The 15,985-nt window shown below is 38.2% G+C and overlaps 2 pseudogenes; one reads left to right on the top strand and one right to left on the bottom strand.

Moving 5' to 3' along the window:
* The first annotated feature begins 9,391 nt into the window (after positions 1-9,391).
* Positions 9,392-11,472, top strand: LOC118009802 (annotated as a pseudogene).
* Positions 11,473-12,421: 949 nt separating this feature from the next.
* LOC118009864 lies at positions 12,422-12,804 on the bottom strand (annotated as a pseudogene).
* Positions 12,805-15,985: the final 3,181 nt, after the last annotated feature.

The following is a 15,985-nucleotide window of genomic DNA, read 5'->3' on the forward strand; positions in this document are numbered from 1 at the left end:
CATCACCAGGCTAACCCATCCCCCACCCCCCTCCCCTCTAGAACCCTCAGTTTGTTTCTCAGAGTCCATAGTCTCTCATGGTTCGTCTCCTCCTCCGATTCCCCACCCCCTTCATTTTTCTCTTCCTCTAACTTCTTCTTTTTTTTTAAACATATAATGTATTATTTGTTTCAGAGGTACAGGTCTGTAATTCAACAGTCTTGCACAATTCACAGTGCTCATCATAGCCCACACCCTCCCCAGTGTCCATCACCTAGCCACCTCATCCCTCCCACACCCCACCACTCCATCAACCCTCAGTTTGTTTCCTGAGATTAAGAATTCCTCATATCAGTGAGATCATATGATACATGTCTTTCTCTGATTGACTTATTTCGCTTAGCATAATACCCACTAGTTCCATCCATGTTGTTGCAAATGGCAAGATTTCGGGGTTTTTTTTGATGGCTGCATAATATTCCATTGTATATATATACCACATCTTCTTTATCCATTCATCTGTCGATGGACATCTCGGCTCTTTCTATAGTTTGGCTATTGTGGACATTGCTGCTGTAAACATTGGGGTGCACATACCCCCTTGGATCACTACATTTGTATCTTTGGGGTAAATACCCAGTAGCGCAATTGCTGAGTCATAGGTTAGCTCTATTTTCAACTTTTTGAGGAACCTCCATACTGATTTCCAGAGTGGCTGCCATTCCCACCAACAGTGTAGGAGGGTTCCCCTTTCTCCACATCCCCGCCAACATCTGTCATTTCCTGACTTATTAATTTTAGCCATTCTGACTGGTGTGAGGTGATATCTCATTGAGGTTTTGATTTGGATTTCCCTGATGCCAAGCTATGTAGAGCACTTTTTCATGTGTCTGTTGCCATTTGGATGTCTTCTTTGGAAAAATGTCTGTTTATGTCTTCTGCCCATTTCTTGATTGGATTCTTTGTTCTTTGGGTGTTGACTTTGATAAGTTCTTTATAGATTTTGGATACTAGCCCTTTATCTGATACGTCATTTTCAAATATCTTCTCCCATTCTGTCGGTTGTCTTTTGGTTTTGTTGACTGTTTCCTTTGCTGTGCAAAAGCTTTTTATCTTGATGAAGTCCCAATAGTTCATTTTTGCCCTTGCTTCCCTTGCCTTTGGCGATGTTTCTAGGAAGAAGTTGCTGTGGCTGAGGTCGAAGAGGTTGCTGCCTGTATTCTCCTCGAGGATGTTGATGGTCTTCTGTCTCACATTGAGGTCTTTCAACCATTTGGAGTCTATTTTTGTGTGTGGTGTAAGGAAATGGTCTAGTTTCATTCTTCTGCATGTGGCTGTCTAATTTTCCCAACACCATTTGTTGAAGAGACTGTCTTTTTAACATTGGACATTCTTTCCTGCTTTGTCGAAGATTAGTTGACCATAGAGTTGAGGGTCCATTTCTGAGCTCTCTATTCTGTTCCATTGACCTATGTGTCTGTTTTTGTGCCAGTACCATACTGTCTTGATGATGACAGCTTTGTAATAGAGCTGGAAGTCCGGAATTGTGATGCCGCCGGCTTTGCTTTTCTTTTTCAACATTCCCCTGGCTATTCAGGATTTTTTCTCGTTCCATACAAATTTTAGGATTATTTGTTCCATTTCTATGAAAAAAGTGGATGGTATTTTGATAGGGATTGCATTAAATGTGTAGACTGCTCTAGGTAGCATTGATATCTTCACAATATTTGTTCTTCCAGTCCATGAGCATGGAACGTTTTTCCATTTCTTTGTGTCTTCCTCAATTTCTTTCATGAGTATTCTATAGTTTTCTGAGTACAGATCCTTTGTCTCTTTGGTTAGATTTATTCCTAGGTCAGATTACCATTTTTTATTTACATTTAGGCTTTCCTGGGTGCCCTATCATGCAGTTAGAATTCTCTGGCTTTGGTATTAATTTCTGAGTTTGGAGAAGAGCGTATCAATGAGGTACATTTGCAAATATCAGAAATCAACTCTGGCTAATTTAAGTATAAATTCACTAGAAGTAATAATAAAAGAATCAATTACAAGTCTTGAGAACCATATTCAAAATATGTAGGAACCCAGTGAAACTAGGCAGCTTGAAGAGCTGCTTCCTTGAGGCTGCTGTGCTATTAAGAGTACTGTTACAATGGCTTTACAGACTCTACCATCCTCGAAGCTTTGCGTCACTTTCTCAAGATCCCAGACCTGGGCAGGAGCTCTGATTGGTCAAGCCTTGGTTATGTGCCTCTGCTCTACCTTCCCAGGTGCAAAGAGATCAGATGTCTGCTCTCTCTTTGACTTCTGTAATGGGGAATGTTCCATATAGAAAATGTGGGCACTGTTTTTTTTTTTTTAATTTTATGTATTATGATTAATCTTGTCTCTGAACTTCAAGATTCCCACTCTTTGAAGACCTGGGTGGGCTCTTGAATCAGCCTTGGCCTTTGTCTTTCTATTTTTTTTCCAACTACCTACCAGGTTATTAAAGTTGTAGCTAAGGTTCATTGAGTTTGGAAAAAGTCCAATAGTCACAACTCGGTTTTGGTTTTAGTGCTCTGCTTATGTTCCAGGTCTCTGGTTTGACTTAGGTTTATAATTCTTAATATTTCTTACTTTCTTGCCAGCTCATCAGTGTACTTCAAAAAGATTTAAAGATATTGTATCTACTATTTTACCAGTGTGCATATCTAGTATTTCTATAAGCATACATGGGGGAAATAGGAGTTATGACTAGTTCTTTGTAATTGCTGTGTTAAAAAGAATAAAAGTATGCATATGGGAGATAGTGAAAAAAATGATTCCTGGAGGTGAAAGAAGGAGGAGGGAATATATTTAAATAAACATGCTCAGGTGATGAATCAACAGGGCCAAAGTGCTATTAATCAATTCTCAGTAGACAGAGCCAAATATAAACATCATGACATACTTTATTTGGATTATTTATTGTGAGTCTGGTATTTCTTCAATTTAAGCCCTTCCTTATAGAATAATATCCCAACCACACACAGACTGGTGAGATGAAAGAGCCAGAGGGCCAAAATATAATAACCATATCAAACCAATAGTATGCATTAGACTTTGGTGCCATTTATGGGATCAGCATCTGTCTGAATTCTCAGCATATCTATTTGGGCTCTGCAGCCCAAGAGAACTCCCACAGGAGTTCATGTTGAGAGCCATGTTGAAGTCAAAATGGGAGTCCTGAAGTTAACTTTTTTTAAGACAACCAGAAGATCAATGGTAAGAAATTGTTTCTATTCTTGTAAGTGGTAGGATTAAATATGGTCACTTCTCAAGTTAAAAAAAAAAAAAAGTCTAGTTAATGGAGTGTATTAATGAAGAAAAACATAATTGAGCATGTTGTCAAATTGTTCTGAATCTGCCATAATGGCGTCAGAGGAACCCTTGACTTAACTCCCATCTCTATAATTCTGTTGGATATGTCAGTGTAGGCATGCTCTCTTGTGTAAGCCTGAACTGCCACACAAACTCCCCATGCCTCTGTTTCCCATATACTGTATTTTGTAAACTTGTTATGAGACTCAAAATATTCATAAAACTTTTATGTATAATACCTAATTGATGATAATTGATACAATAATTGATGCTAGTTGATAGAATACATTGATTCTAATGTAGGATTGATTTTTCATAGTTCTGCCACTTAAATTATATGATCAACTTAAGCAGTATGCAACATATAGTAGAAATTGCACTGTTGAAACTGCCAAAGGTCAAATAAATACCTTTCCCCCTGTAATATGTGCAATCGTGTTTCATTTAACCAGCAATATGGGAACATATAAATGACTTTTTCAGGTAATTGAGAGTTACCCCTTAAAGAACTTTAACTTTTTAAAACTTTAACTTATTTGAATGGAAAACATTAAGAATTGCATTGCCCACCCTTTGAACTTAGAGATAAAAGCACAGAAAAGTGTAAAGATTAATCGAATTAACATTTCCATCACACAGATTTTCCTTCTTTATAAATAGAGGATATTGAGTACAATTTAGTATTTATAAAATGCCTTCATATTAGCATAAACACTATTATTACACCATTCTGTGTGATGAGATATACTCAGTAGTTCGTGGAGTATGTGGATGGTTCAAACTTTTATTTACATGCTTGTAGAAAATATGGAAAGCAGAGAAGAAAATAAAGATGACTAGAAAGAACCTCACTAAGCAGACATAATCATTATTTCTTAATAAAGTTAATATGTTACTGTCTGTATGCTTTTCTAGTACTTTCTTAACTTTTTAATATATCGTGAACATTTTCTCATAGCCTTTGATTGTCTTAATTGACTTACATTCTAATGGTTGTATGGTGGTACCTTCATTTTCTTAATCAATCTCCCATTGGTAGACATTTATATTTTCCCAATATTTAGCTATTGTAAGCAATGCTGCAGTAAATATCTTTGTACATGAATCTCAATGGACATCTTAATCAACTAACATATTCAGCAAGAGCTCATGGAGCACTGACAACATGTTAGGCAATATTCTAAGTGTTTGGAATACAAAACAGAATAATCCTTGCCCTCATAGAATTTATATTCTAGTAGACAGAGACTGACAATTAAAGCTCTAGTCCATAGTAACTACTTTCAGATGATAGTGACATGTTTTGTGAAGCAGTGGTTCACAAACTTTTTGTTCTCAGGACTCCTTTACATACCTTAAAATTATTGAGGACCCCTAAGAGCTTTTGCTTTTATGCATTATATCTGTTTATACTCACTATATTAGGAATTAACCTGAGAAATTTAAAAAAGATATATTAACTCATTTAAAAATTATAAACCCAGTACACTTTAAGTAAGCAATAATTTTTATAAAAATAACTATATTTTCCAAAATCCAAAAAAAATAGTGAGAAAAATGAAGTTGTTTTACATTTTTGTAATATTTTTTAATGTCTGATTAACAGATGGCAGCTGGATCTCATATCTTTCTATATGCAGTTTGTTGTGATAAATGGTTTTGGTTGTATAAGAGAAAACTCAGCCTCATATAGATATATAATTAGAAAAAGGAGGAGTATTTTAATAATCTTTTCACATATTTATGGGCATTCTTCTTTGATAATTCACCAAAACTTGACTAGTGGAAGCCTCTTAAAAGTTATTTGCAGTGTGGAATCTGAAGCTATATTGATAAACTTTTATACTGTTATATTAAAACCCACTGTTATATCTTGAACTTTGAATGGATTTGTTATACATGCATGATTTTATAATGTTATACATTGGTAATTTTGAAAATATTGGTTTATGACTTATGCAGATCTTCCAAATATTGTCCCACTTTAAAATATAATACTCCAAAGTCATGTTCATTCCTATTATCACCAATCTCATTAGAAAAGTCTTGAGGTATTGGGAAACTTTCATGCTGGAAGTGTATTGTTGGCAATAAACACTCTCCTTGAAGTGACAGACCCACTTTATTTAATTTTTGTGAATATGTGTGTGAAATGCCCAAGTCTGAACAACCATAGTTTACCTGCCATTCTTTCAACTAAAAATGTTTCCTTAGAAAACCCTGGCTAGCTAAGCTCACAACTCAATCACACAAGTGATTTTCTTTGAGGTGACTATCTTAATTAAATGTGCAACAGAAGTGCTTTATGTATGTTTCTCAGTTCATCATATAGGATATTAAAATAGCCTGTACCTAAGGATTGAATTTGATAAAATTGATAATGTATGTTGCATCTTTAAGGTAATTCCTAAGTCTACTGAACATGTTTTCCTATTATCAGTGCTTGGAGGTGAAAAATACAGTGAGTATTAGCAGAGTTTGTTGCCTCTGCCTTGATCTGTGCTAAGTTACCCAGCAGTTTACCTGCCATTGCTATTGTAAAATCACTGTAAATGTCAACACTGGAAAAAGCAAGTATGTCTTAGTACTATTATGAAATAATACTTGCTTAACCCTGAAAGGGTCTTGGGGACATCCATGGGTTGGTGGACCCCACATTGAACGCTACAGTCTTGGAGAGCAGCCATAGGGTACCTCTTCCCTCCAAGAAAGGTGGTTTTATGCTTTTTGTTTTTTTAAGATCAAGAGAAGCAGTTATTCAAGAATTTGATTTAACTTTTGTAACTCTAACACTAAAAAGAATTTTTGATAATTATCCTCTGTTGGCGTTTAAAAAACAAAATATGCAATAATGAATATTTAAAAGAATAAGTGTAGCAATAAACATAATTTATTGAATGCTTACTATGCTCCAGAGACTGTTGTCAAACTCTACATACATTTTTTTTTAGCACACAAGACAACCTTTATAATAGGTAAGTACTATTTTTGCTTCCATCTTAACAATAAGGAATTTAGGTAGTAATGGGGTTAAATAATTTACTCAAGTTTCTCTTAGCTAGTAAGTGACAAAACCAAGCATCCAACTCAGTTCCTTTTAACTCAAACACCAGCTCTATTCATCACTGTCTAAAGATACTAATGAAATATTTTCTAACCTGATTACCTAAATGAAAATTTGGTATTCTTCCAGGTATACATATTAGTTTATCATGGACTTCTCTAACTATAATCATTCAAGTGTTATGTCTTCCAGGAAGTCTTACTGTCTACTTGACCTAATTTAAATTTCCCATTTTAGGGTTTTCATAGTTTCATTTATTGCATGTATCACTGTTTCCCATTATTACTGTTATTCTTAGCCCTGCCATAGTCTCACCTATTATAAGCTCCTTTAGATCAAGTGTAACATCTCATTCATCTTTTAGAGTGTATATGGAAATTAACCGCTGCAGCAGTAGTCTCCTATCCACTAACACTCTGTGAGCTTCAACTCAGCTGCATGGTAGATTGCAAATTGCCACAATCCCTTTGCACTTCCTGTCATCAGAAAGTAGAGCATATTTGGCTCCCTCCTGGATCTGGTCTGACCTTGTATTTGCTTTGGACAACAGAATGCAACAGGAGTGATTTGTGCAAATTCCAGGCCTGGGCCTCCAGAGGCTTTGCATGCTTCTGTTTTCTCTAGGAAACCTGACTAGCCCCCATGTGAATGAACCCTATCTAGCCTGCTGGTGGATGAGAGGCCCTGTGGAACAGAGATGAGTCATCCCAGTTAAGCCATCCTAAACCAGTCAGCCCCTGGTTATCCATGCATCTGACTGCAGTTGTATGAGTGATCAGCCAAGGTCAGCTATGTCTGGCCAGGATTGTCAGAGCTACCCTGATGAAGGTAGCTCAAATTACCAACTCACAAACTATAAGCTAAATAAAGGTTTTCGTGTAAGTCTGGGTTCTTCAGAGAAATAGAACCAATAGGATGTGTATATTTATATATATATGTGTGTGTGTGTGTGTATTTGTATATGTATATGTGTATATATGTATGTATATATGTGTGTATGTATATGTAATATATGTATATATAAATAGGGGGGATTTATTTTAAGGAATTGGCTCATGTGACTATGGAGCTGGCAAGTTTGAAATCTGCAGAATAGGCTGGCAGGCTAGAGACCCAGGAAAGAGCTGATGTTTCAGCTTGAGTCCAAAGGTAGTCTAGAGGCAGAATTCCCTTTTCTTTAGACCTCAGTCTTTTTTTAGCCTTTGGTTGATTGGATGATGCCCACCAACTTAATGGAGGGTAATCTGCTTTACTCAGTGTCTACAGATTTTCATGTTAATGTTAATCTCATCTAAAAAGTACCTTCAAAGTGACAGACTGGTGTTTGACCTAATATCTGGGTCCATTGACTAGCCATGTTGGCACACAAAAGCGACCATCACAATCACCAGGTTTAGAATGTTTTTTTATGGAAAAAAACTATCTGATCTACTTTGTATCCATCATCCCTGTTGATCTCTGAACTCTGCACACTCAGCAGTCTTCAGAATTATTCAACAAAGAGTTGCAAAGTTTACTAATTTCAAAAGAGAAAATAATTTTATTCTTCACGAAATTTTAAACTTTGAAATATATATTAATAGAGCAAATAGTTATAAATGTTGGCAATAGTTTTCTGTAAACAAACTTCCTCTCTTTATGACTGTAGTTGAATAAGACATACGTCCAAGAACAAATCAAAGCAAATATGTAATTGTCAGGGCGCCTGGGTGGCTCAGTTGGTTAGGCGACTGCCTTCGGCTCAGGTCATAATCCTGGAGTCGCAGGATCGAGTCCCGCATCGGGCTCCCTGCTCGGCAGGGAGTCTGCTTCTCCCTCTGACCTTCCTCCCTCTCATGCTCTCTGTCTCTCATTCTCTCTCTCAAATAAATAAATAAAATCTTTAAAAAAATATATGTAATTGTCTTTCCTGAAAGAAGGTTTTGGTTGTTGTGTAGAAAATTCTTTTATTCCTTATCTAATAAATGTTAATTAACCTCCTTACCTATTCCATGCCAGACCTTGTGCTAGACATTCCCTTTCAGCATTAATCTCTGCTCTCCTGGTACAGAAGTAAACCAGAGCATCTTGTTCCCATAGGAGTTCATTCTTTTCTTAAAACAATTTGCTGCTTTTTATGTTCTGTCTCTATTCTGTGTGTTTAAGTACTTTCACTAGAATAATATGCATTGGCTGTTCTCATGGAAGAAATTGCTCTTTTTTCCCCTCACTCCAAAAGCAGTGTAGTATTGAACTGGTCCAGCATAGTGCTTCTTGCCAGTTCTTTGTTTCTTCATTTTGTTCACAGATCTCTTGAGGCAAGAATTACAAGCAGTGCATTGTTTGTATTTCTGCCTTTTGGCAGCAAAAAAGAGTTTAAAAACACTCCAGTAAGGGTATTTCCCGTGCCCTGAAATAAAAGAACTAGATGAAAGTGCTACTCACTTGAGATCTGCAAAACTTTCCAACTACAGCTAAATCTTGGCTTTTGACTCTTCTTCAGTTCTGAAACAAGGGAATCTGCCTTCTTCCTTGAAAATTTCTCATTTGACTGTAAACATTCTAAATGCATTCTACTATCTTTGAGGACAAAATTTATGTTAGAAAGTAGATATAATTCTAATAAGAACCATGTACAGGAGCCTTAATGTGTGGTTACACTGGCTGAACACTTTGCAAACATTATCTAATTTAACCCTTATGACAATCATGCAAAAGTTTGGTATTAAATTAAGGAAAATGAAGCAAAGATATTTATTTAATAGAGTAATTTGTCTAAGGATACTCAGCTAGTAAGTGGCAGACTGGGCATGAACACCACAGCCCATGGTCCTGATCACTACATTAGACAGTGTGACAAGATTAATAAACCAAAGCATTGTTTGCAGTGTGGTGGTGCAGTTCCAGCTCATTGGAAGTGTTTAAGAGCGTAGGTCTTAGACCAAGACTGCCTCAGATCAGTTCTTTGCTGCTTTACTAATTAGCTATTATTTAATTGCTCTATGTCTCAGTTTTTTTCTCTTTAAAATGAGGATAATGATATGCGTTTTCCTTGGGTTGTTACAGGGATTAAATGATTTAACACATGTAAAGTGCTAATATCGCTTGGCACATACTAAATGCTCTCTAAGTGCTACCTATTCTTGTAAAAATGCATGAATCTTTTTCATCAGGATATCAATTTTTGGGTTTCCTGAGCAGCTACATCAATAATCTTACATTTAGTTGCGAGTGACTTTTAGATTAAAGTTGTTTCTATGTGATACCGAATGACAAAAAAAGCCAATTTGGAAACAAGTCAAACTAATTGCCAATTCAATGAAAATATCAGACTTATTATTTGATGGTCTGAGGAACAAAAGCAGCAACACTTTTTTTTCCCTTAAAGATTTATCTATTTATTTGAGAGAGAGAGAGAGAGAACACAAGCAGGAGGGGCAGAGGGAGAGGGAGAGAGAGAGAGAATTCCAAGCAGACTCCATGCTGAGTGCAGAGCCCTCTATAGGGCTCGATCTAAGGACCCTGAGATCAGGACACTGAGATCATGACCCCAGCTGAAACCGAGTCCCACGATCAACCGACTGTGCCACTCACGTGCCCTGCAGCAGTACTTTTTATAACACAGCTTTTTAAAAGTCTTTCTGTTGGTTGCATAATTATGACAAAGGCAAACTTCAATTTATTAAGAAGAAAAAGGAAGGAAAACTGATGGGGAAGTCAAGAATTTTTCAGTGTGGTTCCATACCATACCCTCTCTTGAGTAATGCAGAGAGTCCTGGAGCAAAATGTGGAGTGGTCACAATGATAGGAGTTAACCATGTGTTTTTTTCCCAGGGGTGCCCAAGAGTCCCTGTGCATCTTGGACAAATCAACTATCCTACAATTCAGTTTTTCCTGTTGTAATTGGTGAATTAAAGTTTTTTACTTAACCACTGCCTGAGGAGGTCTCAGAGCACTTGTGTACGGGGCATCTTCTAAGTGGTTTTGATATATAGAATGGAAACATGGGGCTGGCTGGAGCTTTATCTTTTTTTTTTTTTTTTTAGAATGTTCCACATAATAGTAATTTCGTATTATTAAATGTGTATATTTTCAAAAGATAGTTACAGTTTCAATAACAACTTTTCTTTATACTCTAGAAAATTGGAAAATACAGAAAAGCATTAAGAATAAAATAGAAATCATTGTAACCCCACCATATTATATACATTGGTGCATTCATCTCCAGTAAAAGGTCGCTTTATTTGTTTATTTATGCATTTATTTAATTTTTGAAGGTTGTTGTTTTAAAGTGTTCATGTGGCTGGGTGATTTCTGAAGATACAGGATAAAATAAAAATTTGGTTATTCATGTCAGCCCCTAGAATGGAGTTATGTGGTACTTGATGCTACTTATTTTATCCTAAATTAAAAAAAATATATATATATTTTGAGCTGAAATAAAGGTAGAATTGGTTAATCTGAAAGAATACCTCTGAGACTTGTAAGTCAAAATAAGGCTGTATTGGCCGTTCTGACATGGAAGGTGCTGGCATACGTGACTTCTCAGGAAACCACGTCAGAGCTGGAGCCGGAGTCAGACACAGAGGTGGAACCAGCGCCGGAGTGGGAGTACATGGAGCAGGAAAAACTACAATTTTGTATAGATTACAGGTTGGAGAAGTCGTTGCTACTATTCCTACCATTGGATTTAAAGCTGACACGGTAACATACGAGAGCCTTAGATTCCAAGTCTGGGATTTAGGAGGACAGACAAGTATCAGACCATACTGGGGATGTTATTATTCAAACACAGATGCAATCATTTCTGAGTAGGTAGTTGCGATGGAGACCGGACTGGCATTTCCAAATGAGAGTTAGTTGCCATATTGGAGGAAGAAGAGCTGAGAAAAGCCATTTTAGTGGTGTTTGCAAGTAAACAGGACACGGAACAGGCCATGACTCTCTCAGATTTGGCAAGTTTACTTGGGTTACTTGTATGGAAGGACTGAAAATGACAACTATTCAAAACTTCAGCAACCAGAGGCGTTGGCCGTGATGAGGCAATGGAAGCGTCAGTTGGAACATTAAAGAGCAATCATTCAATCACTTCTGCACTTCTGAAATGAAGACTACATCACATTTCCCTTTGGAAATGTGTTAAGTGTGCTTCATGCTACTAAATGTTAAAAGAGTGTGATTGTTGACATACACTGAACTGACTACAATATATGTAATAAATATAAACAGTATTTGGTTGCAAGGGTAACTCACCATGATTGAACCAACTGAATGTCTGTTCAATGTAATGTAAAATCCTTCCTTGCTTTCTTGTGTTATGTATTCTATTTGTATGGAATTCTTATTCAAATAGAGTCCCATTCAAGAATGTACTCTTATTGAGGGAAAAAAACCCTCCTATTTTTGAATTAGTAGTTGCTGCTTGTTTGTATAAACACCAATAAATATCTTTTTTTTTGCACGACAAAGTCTTTACTTTCAAATGATTATCAGTACACCAAGTAAGAACATGTATACAAGTTCTTGAATTCTATCATCTAATAATTTTGATTAATAAGAGAAACTAAGAGCAGCCCGGACAATATATACTAGTATTCGTTCCACCCTTAGCCGAAAGGACGACTTAAGGCCGGCTGCGGCTTCACACAAGTTACAGTAACTATTTACTATTTTTTCATAGAGAAAGCCCCTGACCTTCAAGAAAGCTTTGGGGAAAAAAAAAAAAATTTAATCCCCGTCTTTCTTTAAACAGAATTTTTTTTTTTTTTTTACTACATCTAAGAAAGAAAAAGTACTGATACATATGTTGCTTGAGCTAAAAGGCCTAGGAAAACAGACAATGTATACACATTAAATTTCTAAGAAATATGAGGTAAAAGGAGAAAATCTTTGGATAAGCTCTACGTTTGTACAAAGAAACTAGATTTGCTATTCTCCAAGAAGTGAAGGGACCTACTACATAATATACAGAAATAACTTAATGCCTTTTCACAAGGATGTAACTACTCAAGATTTGCTGAAGCTTTGTATTCCATGAAGGCATCTAACATGCCAGTCTGCACGCAGAGCTGCTCCTTCCTCCCCTATCCATTTATGCGGTAGTTTTCATGGATTTCTGGCTGGATGTCACAGACAAAGGCCAGCAGGTTATCCAGGACTTCATCCCTGTTCTGCTGGAAGTAGGCCTGGAGGATGGTCATCTTCTCCTGGGTCTCCTTCTCCACTTCGGTGCTGCAGCTGCCATGGGATCCCAGAGCCGCAGCTTCCTTGGCCTTGAACTCCTTCTCTCTTTGCAGGTGGTATTGTTCAATTTCAGCCTGAGCTTCTTCTTTGGCCTGCTTCAGCCTCCAGTTCTTTGGCTTGTGGGCCTCTGACACCTGCTCGGTGGCCCACTTCTCGGCATGCAGCAGCTGCTAGATACCCTGCGACTGGCTGGCCATGGCGGCCAACACTAATAAATATCTTAACTCAGAAAAACATAAGGCTGTATTATCAAACAGTTTAAATAATAATAATGTGAAGATGAGTTGTAATCATGCATAAAAAAATCATGATTGTGTTACTTTTGGTCAGGCAGTTTCCTGCTTGGGGTGGCCCTTCTAGAGTTGGTGATCTTTGAGGACTGACAGCCCTGTGATAAAATAAAGACATGAAGCTTGAAGATGGGTCTAGGAGTTCAGGTGCTCCTGGGGCACCATCTCCCAGCCTTGGGGGAATGTCTAACCCACCTTGTGTATAACCCGACCTTATAAAAGATAAGATGTGTGTCTCTCAAGAATGGTTGGCAATGTCAGAATTGGATGCCAAGTGGCAACAGCAGTGAACCCACACTTATCATCTAAAGCCACACCTGCCCTCGTGCTTGACTAATTCTCAATAACCTCTTCTCTTGAGCAAACATATAATTTTAATATAATATATTTATATATATTATATAATTTATAATATAAATTTAATATAAACATAATTGTGCTTAGGGTTGGATTTGTGAAAAATAATTCACTTCATGTCTTTTTCCCATAGGCTAAAACTCTTCTGGGAGTCCATAGAGGAACTTAACACTAAGATTTCAAACAAGGCAAGAAGGTATCAAACTTCCTCCTTCGGGGCAGTCTGTGATGAAGTTGATTATGCCAGCTGGTAGTTATAACTTCTGCTTGCTTTCCCAGAGCAAACCAAACCCTTTATTTACCATAATCATAACAGACCAGCCTATCCATTATGTTTCTAGGATGTCTTAAGAGTTCAGGGCCACTGTGCTCTTCACAGCACACTTCATGTCTGTAATTTGTGATGTCTGAGATACTCTCAGAGGCAAATAAATTACAGTGTCAAGTTAATGGCTTGTACCTGAGCTCCGAGATGAACTGGAAGGTCAGTGCAACAGGTGTGGGCTATCATTGCATTCAATAGGTTATGCTTCCGTACACAGTGCCTCAACATTGGAACATAAATTTCTGAATACTGGACATGATAAAGGACAACTTATAACTTTTTGTTTGTTAAAGGTGAGAAATGGACCATGAACACATTTTCTCTACAAGTGCCTCTAATTCTTCCAATCATTCTGACACATAGAAGGAAGGAAGAGAGGATGCTAGAGACAATCAGCAAAGGAGGGCATGGTCTTCTGTCCTGGTTGACTTCTCTGTGTGTCTTTAGCCTACTTTTCTATATACTGGATGAACTGCAGACAGAATCCCAGGAACTATCTGGTAGCAAGTTCAAAGGAAAGAGTATTAACTCTGTGAGGCATGCATGATAATACCTGGTTTAACACCCAGCTGACAAAGAGGCAAGTTCTGACTTAGGAGCAATTGATGATGGGGCTGAAGAACTGAGTCTACTGACCTCCAGACCACTGGGCATTCCAGTATGTTGTCCCATCTTTCTGGGATTTAAGCAGGAATGGATTTATTTTCCAATTCAGTTATTGTATTCTTTGGCTCTGTGACTTATTTTTGGCACTTTCTTATATTTTCTGTCTGTTGGAGTTCTCACTGTGTTCATTCTTCTCCTGAGTTCAGTGAACATTTTTATGACCATTACTTTTGAACTTTTTTTCCTAATCAGGTAAAGTATTTATCTCTATTAATTAAGATTTTTCCCTGAGGTTTTATATTATTCTTTCATTTGGAATATATCCCTCTGTTTTTTTCATTTTTCTTGACTGTCTGTGTTGGTTTCTATGCATTAGATTAAACAGCCACCTCTCAGTTTTAAAGCAGTGGCCTTGTATAGGAGATGAACCTCATTGATTCACCCCGACCCAGCTCTAGGTTATCTCTCAAACATTTGTGATTGTCTAAGCGGCCTATTATATCTTTAATATACCTGTGACCCTGTAGTGGAAGGTGTGCCAAGTCCAGTCTGTGTCCCGAAGGGAAGGATGACTTCAGCACCTAGATTCAGAATGTTTGGAATCCAGACCCTCAGGTAGCAGCTTTTAAAGTATGAAAATATATATTGTCCTGTGGGAACACAAGTGTCAACCCTGCTGGCCACCAGGGCCAGATGATCTGGAGGTCCCCTGGATAGCAGTGGCAAAAACTGGGGCTCCAGAGGAGTGTATAAACTCCTATCTCAGAGATACGAGCAAGCTATAGGGAAGCAGAGAGAGAGAGCACAAAGATGGTGTCCCCTAGCCTCCATTCCCTAGAGTATCTCTGTAGCCCCCTATAAGTGTGCCAGACCTGAAACCTGCCCCTAAGGCTGAAGCTTTTGGACAAGCACATACGCTTCTTTCACAGAGAGACTGGGGGTGTGTTCGTCTGCTGTCTGTGCAGTGCCCTGGGGATGGAGCCTGCCCAGAACTCTCTCTGGTTGTTACAGTCCCATGGGACCCAGGAACACACGTCTACCCTTGTCTGCTGGCATTGAGAGCCAGATGATCAAGGGGCCTCCCCTAGGCAGCAGCCACAAAAACCAAGGCACTAGACATAACATCTGGGGCACCACACGTGTGCAAAACCTTCCCTCTGGCAGATACCGGTGCTCTGGAGCTTGGCCAGGGGAGAGTGCAAATATAGTGCCCACCCTCCGAGTATTCTGGAAAGGTTAATTAGGGTAATTAAAAAGGGCTAATCAAGCCCCACTGGCCCCCTAACCCAAGTGATTAGGGGGTGTCCCTCGGCAGCAAATACCAGGGGACCAAACGCAGGTAAAATTTCCCTTCTGGGAGAAACTTTTGCTCTAGAGTGCGGCAGAAGGAGAAGACGAAGATGGATGGCTCTCACTGAACGCAGTAAGGCAAAGGGACAGCGTGTAGATGGGGCCACCCATATAAAAGAAAAAGGAGAAAAGAAAAAAAAAGAAGTAGATGACACGTGTCAGCTGAAATCAGGCCAAGGAGGAGGTACAGAGAGCACCTGAAAGAAAAAGAAGAAAAAAAGATGGTGCCTGCCAGCTAGCAGCCTATAGATGTGTGCTCAGTTAGATGCCTGCCCCTCAGGTGGATGCTTTAAAATTAGCCAATGAGCCTTATTCACATTCAGTCTTCTGGGTGCCTCTCAGCTGCGCCAACGCCTGGTCCTGGGGCAGGTGAATCCTAGGGCGTCAGTTTTTTCAGAGCCGATTTCTCAGAGGGTGGACATGAGCCCTATTGGTTTGCAAGGCTACGTG

The sequence above is a fragment of the Mirounga leonina genome, unplaced genomic scaffold (genome assembly GCF_011800145.1).
Source record: "Mirounga leonina isolate KUSES-001 unplaced genomic scaffold, KU_Mleo_1.0 Mir_128, whole genome shotgun sequence".
In the NCBI taxonomy this organism is placed as follows: domain Eukaryota; kingdom Metazoa; phylum Chordata; class Mammalia; order Carnivora; family Phocidae; genus Mirounga; species Mirounga leonina.